The 14,835-nt window shown below is 38.3% G+C and overlaps 1 non-coding gene across 1 annotated transcript; it reads right to left on the bottom strand.

Annotated features, from left to right (window-relative positions):
* Nucleotides 1–11,488: 11,488 nt before the first annotated feature.
* LOC125399879 (U6 spliceosomal RNA) lies at nt 11,489–11,595 on the bottom strand. Its single transcript, XR_007231804.1, has one exon. It is a non-coding gene; the product is annotated as a U6 spliceosomal RNA (small nuclear RNA).
* Nucleotides 11,596–14,835: the final 3,240 nt, after the last annotated feature.

Below are 14,835 nucleotides of genomic sequence, written 5' to 3'. Positions count from 1 at the left end.
TATTAAATTTCCCAATGACTAAGACTATTGAACATTTTAAAATCAGTTATTGACCATTAGTCTTTCGGTGTCTCAATACTGTCCTCCTACCTCCTTTTTGTGCTTGCTGATTGACAGGTTGATCTGGCTGTTATTTAATGTCCACAAGTCTTTGCAAACTCTGAGTATTAGCCCATTGTCTAGGTTAGAGCTGGTAAAGATTTCTCTCACATTACTCTGCTGACTGTTTCCTTGCTGCACAGATATTTTTCTTGTTTTTATGAGTCCATCTGATGATAATTGGGGTTAACTACTATGCTGTTGATGTTTTATAGAAAAAGTTCTTGCGAACTCCAAATATTTTGAAGAGAACCTCCTGTGATTTCTTCTAAAATATTTTATTGTTTAAATGTATGTCTTTGAATTATTTTAAAATGACGTTTTCACAAGGTGAAAGATATAAATCAAGTTTCATCTTCTACAAGTAGAAATCCAATTTTGTCAGCATCATTTGATGAATAGGCATTTTACATTCCAATTGTGTTTTTGCTCTGCTTGTGAAAATTAAATGGGCATATCTTTGCATTTTATTTTCGGTTCCTCTATTCTTTCACATTAGTTCACCAATCTATGTATAATGCCAGTACCAGGCTGTTTTATGGTATAATTTGGGGCAATTCTCATACTGTTTTTTCTAAGCTCATGAAATAGAATATGAGAATTTTAGTAGTTATTGTATTAATTCTGTAAATTAATTTAGACACTGTAGTTATTTTTATGATTTTGTGTATGACATTCCATGATCATGTGGCATTTTTTCATACTCTAGGATCTTTTTCCAGTATCAAGAAATTTTAATTGTAGAATCTTTCTTTACATTTGTTAGATATTTTCCTAAATACTGAATTTTGAAGAAAGTTGGTTTTGATGGAATATTTTTTCTGAATTTATTCTCTGAGAATAGGCTGCTATTATAAACAAAAGCTGCTTTCTGTAACATTTATTTTGTGCGAGCAATTTTAATGTATTATTAAGCACAGAAATTTTCTAGTAGAATCAATAAGGACTTTTAAGTAAATATCCATGTTATTGCACTGGAATAATATTCAACTGTATATATGAACTGCATTTTTCTTATCCATTCATCTACTGAATCACATTTAGGCCATTTCCATTTATGGCTATTGTAAATAGGACAGTAATGAGCATCACTGAGCAAGTATCTGTGTAGTGGGATTTTCATTCTTTGGAGAATATATCTAAGAGTGGTATAGCTGAATCATAGGGCATATTTATTTTAGTTGTATATAGCTGGCAAAGATTATCACTCTGTGGTTTTCCTCATCACTCGATTGCTTCCTCAGCTGTATAGAAACGTTTTTAGTTTTAGAAGGTTTCAGTTGTCAGCAACTCCATTATCAGTCGGTTACCCCATACCATGTGCTCATCCCCAGAAACATATACATGTAAGCAACACTGAACAGACTAAACAGATTGTATTTATGCTTTGATCACTTATATATATTTGTAATTATGATGATTAAAAAACAACAAGCTGTGAGTCTGGGAGGTAAATTACATGAAAAGTTAGGAGGGAGGGGGAAGTGAGTTAATTATATTCTAAATAGATTTAAAAAAAACTCCCTGATGTAGGATTGAGGAGTAATTTGAAACAGGGCATAATTTAGCAGAATGATAATGGGCCTATGAGCTGTCAGCTCAAATGTTCTTTTTTATTCATTTTATAGATCTATACATTTTTTCCTGCTCTCCTGCCTATCTTTACCCTCTCCTTCAGTTCTCTCTCATGGTCCCTATGCTCCCAATTTGCTCAGGAGATCTTGTCTTTTTCTACTTTTCATATAGATTAGATCCATGTATGTCTCTCCGAGGGTCCTCATTGTTGTCTAGCTTCTCTGGGATTGTGAGTTGTACGTTGATTTTCTTTGCTTTATGTTTAAAAAACCACATATAAGTAAAGAGATATGATATTTGTCTTTCTGATTCTGAGTTACCTCACTCGATATGATGTTTTCTAGCTCCATCCATTTTTCTGAAAATTTCAAAATGTTGTTATTTTTTCTGCTGTGTAGTACTCCTTTGTGCAAATTTACCATACTTTCCTTATCCATTCTTCGGTCAAGGGGCATTTAGGTTGTTTCCAGGTTCTGGTTATGACAAATAATGCTGCTATGAACATAGTTGAGCACATGTCCTTGTGGTACAATTGAGCATCCTTTGAGTATATACCCAAAAGTGGTATTGCTGGGTCTTAAGGAAGGTTGTTTCCTGATTTTCTGGGAAATCGCCACACTGATATCCAAAATGGCTGAACCTGCTTATATTCCCACCAGCAATGCAGAAGTGTTCCTTTTACTCCACAAACTCTCCAGCTTAAGTTCTCATCAGTGTTTTTGATCTTGGCCATACTTACAAGTATAAGATTGAATCTCAGAGTTTTTTGGATTTGCATTTTTCTGATGGCTAAGGATATTGAGCATTTCCTTACATGGTATCTTTCAGCTATTTTAGATTGCTTTGTTGTGAGTTCTCTGTTTAGTTCTGTACTTTTTTTTTCTTGGATTATTTGTTCATTTGATGACCAATTTATTGAGTTCTTTGTGTATTTTGGAGATTAGACCTCTGTCTGATGTGGGTTAGTGATGATCTTTTCCCATTCTGGCGGCTGGTACCATTGCCAAATTTGGGTCTGATTTGTGGGAAGGCTCAGTCAGAAAGTGATTAGTTACTCCCATGATGGTTATGCCACTATTTGTTTATTGGATATTTATAGTTAGGGTAATGTCTACTGTAGGTATTAGGTTAGCATGAGGTTTATTTCTCTCCTTTGGTAGCATGCACATCATCTTTCTAAATTATGCAAACTACCAAGTAGAGATGAAGCTTCCAGGTGATCCCATATTTCATTTCTCAACTATGTTATGTCATCAGCAGGAGGGTCATGTTATTGAAGAAATATAAAGCAATTGCAATAGCTTGCATTGTTTGGGATCTCTAAGGGGGTAACCCATTCTTGGAACTTGGAACTTAACTGCTCTTTTGTTAGTCTGTGATGTCCGATGGGAACATTGTTACCCTGTTATATGGTAACTCCATTTAAGATCTTTTTAAAACATATGTATATGTAAATATTTTATAAAGCTTCTCCAGTAGTAGATTTCCATATGCCTTTTTAAAAATGACTTTATTGCTATATATGCCTCTTTCTATTCCCTTCCCTTTACTGACTTTCTTCTCCCAACACTAATTTAGCCATCCTTTTTTATTATTCTTCTTTAACCTTTTATACCACTGAGTTCCATCTTGTTTCCTTTGAAATTCTTTATTAAAGCTCTTTACTAATTTCCAGACCTATATAAATTTTCTACATAAATATTCAAATCTGAAGATTGGAAGCTGATGTTCACATATGAGAGAAGTATGTTTCTTAGTTGGTGTTTCTATTGCAGTTAATAGATATTAAGACCACAGCAACACTTATAAATGAAAAACATTTAATTGGGGTGGTTTACAATTTCAGAGCTTCAGTCCATTATCTTAGTAGAACATGGCAGCATACAGTTAAACATGGTGCTGGAGAAGAAACTGAGAGGTTTACATCTTGACCTTCAAGCAACAGGATGTGAACTGAGACACTGGACATAGCTTTACCATAGGAGACCTCAAAAGTCTTCCCCCTCAGTGAAACAATTTTTCTACCAAGGCCACACCTACTCCAACAAAGCCATGTCTCCTAATACAGCTACACTTATGTGTTTACTGGGGCCAATCATATTCAAACTATCACAACACACAATGTTTATCTAGCCGGTTCTGTGTTACCTCATTCAAAGAGATTGTTCTCAAAGTCCCACGAACTGCCCTTTCTATGCAATTAAGGATCTAAGAAATAAAGTGGGAAATCTACAATTCTAGGGGGTTAATATTTTCCCAGATATCACACAAGGATACCGTGCAGACTTAAATGTGTTCCTGAATGTGCGTCAAGTTTTCTATTCAGTTAAATGCAGATCATTTTTCCAATAAAATATGTGCCAATCTATAATCTATATTCTTTCTTTCTCTTGGAGGCAATTGCTTCATTTATAGCAGCTTATTTGGTGCATCTTTTGGAGGAGGTAGACTTTTTTTAGCTCCACCATCTTCAGATATTCTGTCATCTACTGCAGTGGGTTGAGAGTAGAGTTTATGTTCTTTCTGAGGCTTGCCATCCATAATAACAAAAACAGATCCAGAATATTAGAAGGAGTAACTCTTAGGGCCTCTGGATAGATATTATGGTGTATGTGTATAGAAAGCACTGGGTTTTGTGCTGAGCCACCAGGGCTAATGATTTAGTGATTGTAAAAGTCAGAGGTATTTTCTTTTGTTTTTACTTAATCTACTTATTAGATTTTTTAAAAATATAGGTCGAAGGCCCTCCCTGCTACATTAGGCTGAGCAAAGTATAAATCCAAAGAGAGTAGGATACAAAAATGCCAGTATATGCAGTAGAAATACAAATCCCAGTGCTACTGCCAGTGTCCCCTCAGTCTGTCCAGCCATACAACTGTGAACTACATTCAGATGGACTAGTTTGGTCCTATGCTTGTTAGTTCCCAGTCCAGCTGGAGTTGGTGAGCTTCCATTATCTCAGGTAAACTGTTTCAGTTGGTGTCCTCATCATGGTCTTGACCTCTTTGTTCATATTCTCATTCCTTCCACTCTTCAACTGAACCTTGGGAGCTCAGTTCAGTGTTCTGATGTGGGTCTCTGCCTCTGTTTCCATCTGTTGTTGGACAAAGTTACTATGGCAATATTTAAGATAATCATCAGTCTAACTACAGGACAAGGCCAGTTCAGTAATCCTCTTCTTTATTGCTTAGCGTCTTAGCTGGGGTCATCATTGTGGATTCCTGGGAATTTCTCTAGCACCAGGTTTCTTGTTAGTCTCATAATGGCTCCCTCAATCAAGATATCTCTTTCCTTGCTCTCATCTCTGTCAGAGGTATTTTAAAGAGGGCAGAAACCTTAAGCACTGGCAGCTGCCCTGAATTGATGTCTCATCCAGCCACCAGAGGGCATTACCAGACACAGAGTTGATTTGTTTTCCAGGATCTCAGCTGATTTCTCCTTGCTCAGCAGCATTTTCTGTACACGAAAAAGTAAGTTTTCTCTAACTTTTTTTCTCAACTGAAGCCTAGGTTAATGTTGAAGGAGGAGTTTCATGGCCGCCAGGACAGGAGATATTTGCATAGGGATCATACCCTCTGAGGACAGTGACAGATAAGAAGTGACTGCCTCTCAATAGGTTGTGTCGATCCAGGAGAACTTTCAAGTGTCTCCACCATGACCTGGACTCCAGTTTTCCCTGCTTTCATTGCTCACTGCACAGGTGGCTGTTTGAATGGGAATCTGGGAGTGTGAACAAGAGAAATGATAGTATCTTCCCAGATACCTAGAAATTGGTCTTGCCTGGTTCTCACTAATACTCTGTTTCACTCTACTCTCCTAGGATCTTGGGCTGAGGTTGTGTTCACCCAGCCCCAATCTGTGTCCGGATACTTGGGGCAGAGGATCAGCATTTCCTGCACCCACAGCACTGGAAACATTGAAAGCAATTATGTATACTGGTACCAGCAGCATTCAGCAAGTGCACCCCATCTGCTCATCTACAAGTATGATCAAAGACCTTCTGTGGTTCCAGATAGGTTCTCTGCATCCAAGGACAGCTTCTCCAACTCTGGCACCTTAACTATTTCCGGGTTGCAAGCTGAGGATGAAGCTGACTACTACTGTCTGTCTGACTATGACAAGTATTTCACACAGAGCCTCAGACTCATGAGGAACTGAGACAAAAACTCTCTAGAGCATCACCACCCTGCCTTACATTCAACTTTGGAAAATCGAGCTTTTCTGTCTTATTTTGTAAATTTTTGTTATAGTCTCTTTATTTCCTAAAATACAATACAACTTATTGTCTGTCTGTCTATCTATCTATCTATCTATCTATCTATCTATCTATCTATCTATCTATCTATCTATCTATCTTCTATCTTCTATCTATTGTCTATCTGTCCATCTATCTGTCCATCCAACCATCCATCCTTTTATCTGTCCATAAATTCTTTCATCCATCTATCTTCTCTCTCTCTCTCTCTCTCTCTCTCTCTCTCTGTGTGTGTGTGTGTGTGTTTGTGTGTGTGTGTGTTTTGCTGTCCCAGCTTTAAGAAGGGAGATCTTTAATATCTTTGGAATGAATGCCTTCCCCTCGGGAGAATGCTAGGTCTTGTCTTTTGTTAATCAAATTTATTCTTGATATTTTTATAGATGTATAGAATGTATTCTTATTATTCTTACATCCTATCTTGTCAGTCCACCCCCACTACAAATATCATTCCCATAATTGTATATTTTTGTTTTGTTTTGTGTACAACTGTGTTTAGACAGAACTTTCTGTGTGACTGGGAGTTGGAACTGTCCATTGGAGCTTAGTGGGTGCACCAGTGGGCACACAACTGAAGATTATCACTGATCCTTCTCAGAGTCTTTCAATAATCAATAGTTTTACTAGCAGAGATAGGGGTAAAGGCATGTCTGCAGACATACTGACTGATAACAGGTTCAATCTATCTTGTGAAGGTTTAGTTAAGTAACTACAGCTGTTGTGAGTTCAAAAAATTGCATAGATGGAGTTCCACCCAGAAGTGGCATTATGCAGCTCCTCTCCTAATTTTATAATCTCTCTGCCCATCTTCCACAGTTACCTAAACTCAGAGAGCAAAGATTTTTATTAAGGCTGACAGTAGAATTTGTAATTGTGTATCAATATAGATATTTAGAAGTGATTTTGATGCTATGTCCATTTTACTAAACAACAGTATTGAGCTCTCCACTAGGGTCTATCACTTCCCCCAAACATACACTTCTGACCAGGTTTATGGAACCATACTTGCATTCTCTTCTGTGGAGCAGGACTCAAATGTAATCAGAGAGTAGATGGTTGCTCCCATAACAGTTTGTCACTGTAGCAAAGAGTACATGTCTAACCTAAGAGTTTCACAGTTAGGTAAGCCTACTGGAAACTTTTTTCCTTTGGTAGCTTGTGTAGTATCTTCTGGCACTATGAAAACTGGTAAGCACGGAGGAATATTTAAGCTTATTTTCTTTATATCTTCCAACCAAACATGGTGATGTTTTCACCCATATGTTCTTATCAACTACTTCTGTGCTGGGAGAACCAAAAGCAAAGAAACTCTTTCTCTATAGCAAAGGTGAATTCATTTCTGTGATGGTTTCTGCCATTCTGTCACATATTGAATTTATATTTCAATTTCAATTTTGTGCTTAATAATTGTTGGTCAATTGAGTCAAATAGACCCCCCAAGCAGGTCTGTTGCCAAAGCTCTCTGTTACCTTACAGACCTTTATACTAATTACTCATTGATTAAGACCTAACTTGAGGCATAAAACATAAAGAAATCAATCTAATAAATCATTTGGAAGCATCATCATTACTGAATAGTGTAAATGGTTGTGGGAAGTCCTATCTACACTGCTAGAGAAAAAAGACAAGCTTCAAAATGATCTGGGAAGTTATGCAAGGTATAGCAATGACTGTCATGGTGTGATTTGTACCTTGGTGCCAATTATTTTGTCATGAACATCATTGGAGTAACCAACCATTTTTTTTTGTGTTTTTCTAAGGCCTGTTCCATGAGATGAATCTCCATTTGAAGCTACTAAAGGAACAAAGAAACTGTGGAAAGATTGGTCACAGAGCAAACAATACAAGGGCATAAAACAACTCCTAATGACTTATTGCTTGTGATACTAAGGGTCAAACCTATGGTCATGTGCATAGACAAATGCTATGCCACAGTTCTATGTCTATCTTTTTTAGATTACTTATTGTGGAGGTTTGGATAGGAATGGCTCCCATAAACTCATGTGTTTAAAATGTTTGGCCCATAGGGAGTGGGACTATTAGGAGTCATTGTCCTGGTGGAGTTGATATGGTCTTGTTGGAGGAAGTGTGTTACTGTGGAGGCAAGCTTTGAGGCTTTTCATGTTCAAGCTATACCCAGTGAGGCACAAAGTCATGTACTGCTGCCGGTGGATATAGATGAAGAACTTCCAACAGTTTTCCAGCACTATGTCTGTTTGTATTCTATAATGATTAAACTTCTGAAGCATAAACCAGCCACAATTAAATGGTTTTCTTTAAAAGTGTTGCCATGGTAAAGGTGTCTTATCAAAGCAATTAAGCCCTAAGACATTTGTCATAATTAATGTAATATAAATACCAAACACTTGATCTACTGAGCTGTTTAGTAAATAATGATAAGAGAAAAGTCTGAGTGTATTCAGTTATACTATAAGTGTGACTAATCAGCCTATAAAGATCTAAGCAGTTAAAGCAGTGTTTCTCAGTCTTTATGATGTGCATTGTTATTCTTTTTTCCAAATATTTGTTTCATTTATTTTGTATTGTTATATTTGTTTTTATGTTATTGATCTTTTTTCCATATATATTTTTTCTTTTTAATTTACTTACTTATTTTTTCTTTATTTTATAAAAGTTTATTAATTTATAAAAGTTTCCATTCCCCTCCTCCCAACACCCTCCCACTCCTCCTACTCCCTCTCCTCCTCCCTCTCTATCCCTAAGAGCAGTCAGGGTTTCCTCCCCTGTGGGAAGTTCAAGTTCCTCCCCACTCCCTCCAGGTCCAGGAAGGTGAGCATCCAAACAGACTGGATCCCAAAATTCCAGTATATGCAGAGGAAACAAGTCCCAGTGTCATTGTCAATGGTTTTTCAGAAAGACCCCGAGCCAGCCACATTCAGAAAATCCGGCCACATTCAGAGAATCTGGTTGGATCACATGCTCGTTCAGTCCCAGTCCAATTGGCCTTGGTAAACTCTCATTAGATCAGTCCCATTGTATCAGTGGGTGAACGCACTCCTCAAGGTCCCGACTTTCTGCTCCTCACTTAGACCTTGGGGGCTCAGTCCAGTGCTCCAGTGTGGTTCTCTGTCTTAATCTTCATCCATCAACGGGTGAAGGTTCCCTCTGGTCTTGGCTTCTTTGCACAAAGGTTTTATTTTTTTAATTTACATTTTATTTATTTATAAAAATTTCCACTTCCTTCCCTCCTCCCAATACCTTTCCATACCCCCCACTCCCTCTTCTCCTCCCTCTCCAGTCCTAAGAGCAGTCAGGGTTTCCTGCCCTGTAGGAAGTTCAAGTTCCTCCCCCCTCCCTCCAGGTCTAAGAAGGTGAGCATCCAAACAGACTAGGATCCCAAAAAGCCAGTACATGCAGACAAAATAAAACCCAGTGCCATTGTTAATGGATTCTCAGTCAGCCCCCATGTCAGCCACATTCAGAGAATCTGGTTTGATCATATGCTTGTTCACTCCCAGTCCAGCTGGCCTTGATGAGCTCTCAATAGATCAGTCCCCTTGTATCAGTGGGTGAACGCACCCCTCATGGTCCTGGCTTTCTTTTTCGTGTTCTCCCTCCTTCTGCTCCTCATTTGGCCCTTGGGTGCTCAGTCCAGTGATCCAGTGTGGGTCTCTGTCTGTATCTCCATCTATCGTCGGATGAAGGTTCCCTCTGATCCTGTCTTCCTTGCTCACTTTCTCCCTCCTTCTGCTTCTCATATGGACCTAGTCTGTTAAGTCCAGTGTTCCAATGTGTGTCTCTTTCTATATCTCAATTCATCGCCAGATGAAAGTTCTATGGTGATATGCAAAGCTATAGTATTGAAAAAAGCTTGGTATTGGCATAAGAACAGAGAAGTCGACCTATGGAATCGAATAGAAGACATGGATTTTAACCCACAAACCTATGAACACCTGATTTTCGACAAGGGAGATAAAGGTATACAATGGAAGAAGGAAAGCATCTTTACCAAATGGTGCTGGCATAACTGGATGTCAACCTGTAGAAGGATGAAAGTAGATCCATATCTATCACCATGCACAAAACTCAAGTCCAAATGCATTAAAGACATCAACATTAATCTGACCACTTTGAACCTGATAGAAGAGAAAGTGGGAAGTAGTCTACAAGACATAGGCACAGGAGACCACTTCTTAAGTAGAACCCAAGTAGCACAGACAATAAGAGAATCTATGAATAAATGGGACCTCCTGAAACTGAGAAGCTTCTATAAGGCAAAGGACACTGTCAGTAAGACAAAAAGGCTACCTTCTGACTGGGAGAAGATCTTCACCAACTTCTCATCAGACAAAGGTCTGATCTCCAAAATATACAAAGAGCTCATGAAACTAGACACTAAAACTCTATTTAACCCAATTAAAAATGGGGTACTGTACTGAACAGAGAATTCACAACAGATGAACTTCGAATGGCCAAAAGACACTTCAGGTCATGCTCATCCTCCTTAGCGATCAGGGAAATTCAAATCAAAACAACTTTGAGATACCATCTTACACCAGTCAGAATAGCTAAACTCAAAAACACCAATGGTAGCCTATGATGGAGAGGATGTGGAGTGAGGGGAACACTCATCCATTGTTGGTGGGAATGCAAACTTATGTGGAGTGAGGGGAACACTCATCCATTGTTGGTGGGAATGCAAACTTGTGCAGTCACTGTGGAAATCAGTGTGGCAGTTTCTCAGAAAACTGGAAGCCAATCTCACTCAGGACCCAGCAATTCCACTCTTGGGAATATACCCAAGAGATGCCCTATCATACTACAAAAGTATTTGTTCAACTATGTTCATAGCTTCACTATTTGTAATAGCCAGAAACTGGAAACAACCTAGGTGACCCTCAATAGAAAAATGGTTAAAAAAGGTGTGGAACATATACACATTAGAGTTTTACTCAGCGGTAAAAAACAATGACATCTTGAATTTTGCATGCAAATGGATGGAAATAGAAACTGCTTTACTGAGTGAGGTAACCCAGACCCAAAAAGAGAAATATTGTATGTACTTACTCATAAGTGGATTCTAGTCATAATTAAAGGTCTTTGAGCCTATAATTCATGATCCTAGAGAAACTAAATAAGAAGGTGAACCTGAAGAAAAACATATAGTTATCCTCTTGGATATTGGAAGTAGACCAGATTGCCAGGCAAACTTGGGTGCATGGGGAGGTGGGGGGTAGAAATAAGGGAGGATGGTTAGAGAGAAGGGAGAGGTTGAGGATTGGAGATGAATTTGGTGAATGGGATTGGGGGAGGGAGGAAGAATGGATATGGGAGCAGGGAGGTATATATATCAACTAAAGGAGCCATTTTAGGGATTGCAGGAGACTTGATTCTGGAGGGGTTCCCAGTCCCAAGGAGAGGTCTCCAGATTGTTCCCTGGGCATCTGAGGAGAGGGTGCCTGAACTGGCCGTGGTCATAACTACACTGATGAATATTTTCCATATTTTATTTATTTATTTATTAAAAATTTACACCTCGTCCCCTCCTCCCACTTCCCTCCCTTCCTCTCACTCCCTTCCTCCTCCCCCTAATTCTCCAGGAAAAATATGAAATACTTCATGAATTTGCATGTCATCCTTGTGCAGGGGCCATGCTAATCTCCTCTGTATCATTCCAATTTTAGTATATGTGCTGCCGAAGCAAGCACTGCATTGTTATTCTTTATTGTATGAATATGTGATATGTGTTGTTTTTTTGGTTAATGAATAAAGCTTCTTTGGCCTAAGGCAGGGCAGAATAATCTAAGTGGGAAAGCCAAACTGAATACAGGGATAAAGAAGATGGTGTCAAGGGAGATGCCAGCAGCTAATGGAGGAGTAAGATGCCAGAACATTACTCGTAAACCACAGGCCAAATGGTGATGCACAGATTAATAAAAATGAGTTAATTTGTATATAAAAACTAGTTAATAGTAAGCCTGAGCCATTGACCAAACAATTATAGTTAATATTAAGTCTCTGAGTGATTATTTTATAAGCACTACAGGAACAGGCAGGATGCAGAAAAGTCTACAAATACATTTGGCACCCAAGGTGGGGCACAAATTTCCACATGCTAGAAAAAAGTTTTAGAATGCATAAATGGAGCCAAAAACAGCTTCCGAATTGTGTCCTCATTTGGGGCCATGGTATAGATGCTACAGCATTTAGACTTGAACATAGCATGTGTGGTGAGTCCACAAGTAATATACAGCAAATGTGTAGCTCATAAAACAAATGACAGAGCCACGGGAAGTGTATTTGTACACTCCATATGAAAAACCCATTTAGCAGAGCTGTGGGAACATTTGTCTTTTGGATAAGACACTGTCAATTCCATAAAATCCAGAGAAATCATGGCATTTCTCCCTTCAAAATGGGGCTTATTCTGGAAATGTGTCAGCAGTGTAATTTCCTTTCCTCCTACACAGGCTATGGACTGATCTTCTCACATGTGATGCTGCCTTAGAGCAATAATATCCACTCTTTGTTTCAACAGCCAAATTTTCATAAAGGAAATTCCCCCACAGTTACCCTTACTAACAGACCTGGTAGGAATTTACAGAATAAAAAGGAAGACAAGCAGGTCTGGGCATGGGTGAGCCCAGGATTCAGAGAGGTTTAGTAACCTTATCAAATGGTTTGGAATGTGAGATATTTCCCCTTGCTTATCCTTCCTGGGTGCTGTCACTCTTTGCTGGAGCACTGATTTGTCAGATTCTACCTGATTTGTTATGATTCTGTAATGGACATTGATATCACTGTTTGTACCTATGGAATTTTTAACTATGTGTGTAAAAACTAAAAACACTATGTAGATAACCTTTTCTTTTTGTCTTTCACCCAAAGAATAAAGAACATGCAGTGGTATCCTACTGAGTTGATTTATTTCTTTTACACTGAGATCTGATTAGCCAGATTTTCACCTGCTATAGCAAATCTTAGCTGGATCATGAGAGGTTTAATGGGGATTAATCACGATAAGCATGGTGAATTCCTGCCACAGTACACAGAGGCATCTCCAAGCTACACAGTGCACTGTGTGGTGAATTTCACTTTTACTTCATAGACAACAAAGGTTTCTGGTTTGAGTGCATGCTATCTGGGGGCAGTATGGACTCGAGAGTTGGGTGGCTAAGCATGACTTTCTGTGCAACCTCTTCTATATTGTAAAGCTGAGCAAGGTTGAGCCAGCAGCCAAATTGGCCACTTTGGTTTTAGCCACACCCACTTAGCAGTTAAGCAATGATCAGGAAAAGATTGCAGATACAGAATAAAGACAGATTTTAAAACAAACAAAACATCTAAATGTGTCATAGTGTGTTTAAAAACTGTACATAGGCTTGGGAGAGATAGGAAAAAGAGTATGGTCAATTATAAAAAGAAGTAAACAATTTTAAAAGATAAAGTCTTTAAAGAAAAAGTAAAAGACCCATCAGAGAGCGTGCTCACAGCAACCCCTTCTCTTATTCGGGGATATAGGATCCCCCAACTCAGTCTGCTTTGGAGCTGAGGATATGGGGAAATAATGGGGAGTGCAAGAGTGCAGGGGTTCCTTTGTTTCACTGAGCTGTACTCTGCAAGCCCCCCTTTTGTCTGCAAAGTTTCTGGCTAGTGGCCCTGATTCTGTACCAGAATATCGATTACAGAGGTTCCAGGCTAGCAAGTGGCCCTAATTCTGTACCAGAAAGTCCATCAGAGAGCATTTAAAAAAAAGAGATGGGTAGGCGCCAATGCAAGAATTCCTTCAACAATCTGACAAGCAACATGATATCACCAGAACCCAGTGACATACAACAGGAAGACTTGAACACCCTATTCCAGAAGAAGTAGAAAAAAATTGACATTATGAAAGTGATAGAGTCCCTCAAACAGGAGGTAAAAAAACTTCCTTAAAAATGGATGAGAAGAATAACAAAAAGTTTGAAGAAATGAATAAATCCATAAGAGATACCCTAGGAAACCAAGAAATAACAATGAAACAGATAATGGAAACAGTTCAAGACTGGAAAACTGAAATGGAGGCAATGAAGAAAACACAAACTGAAGGCTGGCTAGATATGGAAAATTTAGATAAAAGAACAGAGATGACAGAGACAAGCATAACCAGCAGAATACAAGAGATTGAAGAAAGAATCTCAGATGCTGACGATACTATAGAGAAAAGAAATGCACTGATCAAAGAAAACAACAAATCCAGCAAATTCTCATCACAAAACTTCCAGTACATCTGGGACACAATAAAAAGATCAAACCTAAGAATAATAGGGGTGGAAGAAGGGGAAGAATTACAGCTCAAACGCCCAGAAAATATATTCAAAAAATTATAGAAGAAAATTTTCCTAACCTAAAGAAAGATATTCCTATGAAGGGTCATGAAACATACAGAACACCAAATAGACTGCATCAAAAGAATACATACCCTCACCATATAATTATCAAAACACAAAACATACAGAATAAAGAAAAAATATTAAGAGCTGCAAAGGAAAAAGGTCAAGTAATTTATCAGACTTATATTTGACTTCTCTATGGAAACCATGAAAGCCAGAAGGTCCTGGATAGATATGCTGCAGATACTAAGAGACCATGGATGCAAGCCCAGACTATTATACCCAGCCAAGCTTTCATTCATTATTAATGGAGAAAACAAAATATTCCAGGATAAAAACAAATTTAAACAATATGTAGTCACAAATCCAGGCTTACAGAAAGTAATAGAAGGAAAATCACAAACCAAGGAAGCCAACATGCACACAATAACTCAGACATCTAGAAACCCTTCACCAGCACAACTCAAAGGAGGAAAACACACAAACTCTACCACCAAAAATGATAAGACAAAATAACCGGAGTGAGCAATCACTGGTCATTAATATCATTAATATCAATGGAGTCAATTCACCTAT

The sequence above is a fragment of the Myodes glareolus genome, chromosome 2 (assembly GCF_982192425.1).
Source record: "Myodes glareolus chromosome 2, mMyoGla1.1, whole genome shotgun sequence".
In the NCBI taxonomy this organism is placed as follows: Eukaryota; Metazoa; Chordata; class Mammalia; order Rodentia; family Cricetidae; genus Myodes; species Myodes glareolus.
Note: the sequence above shows the minus strand (reverse complement) of the source record. Positions and strands in the feature narration are given on the sequence as shown.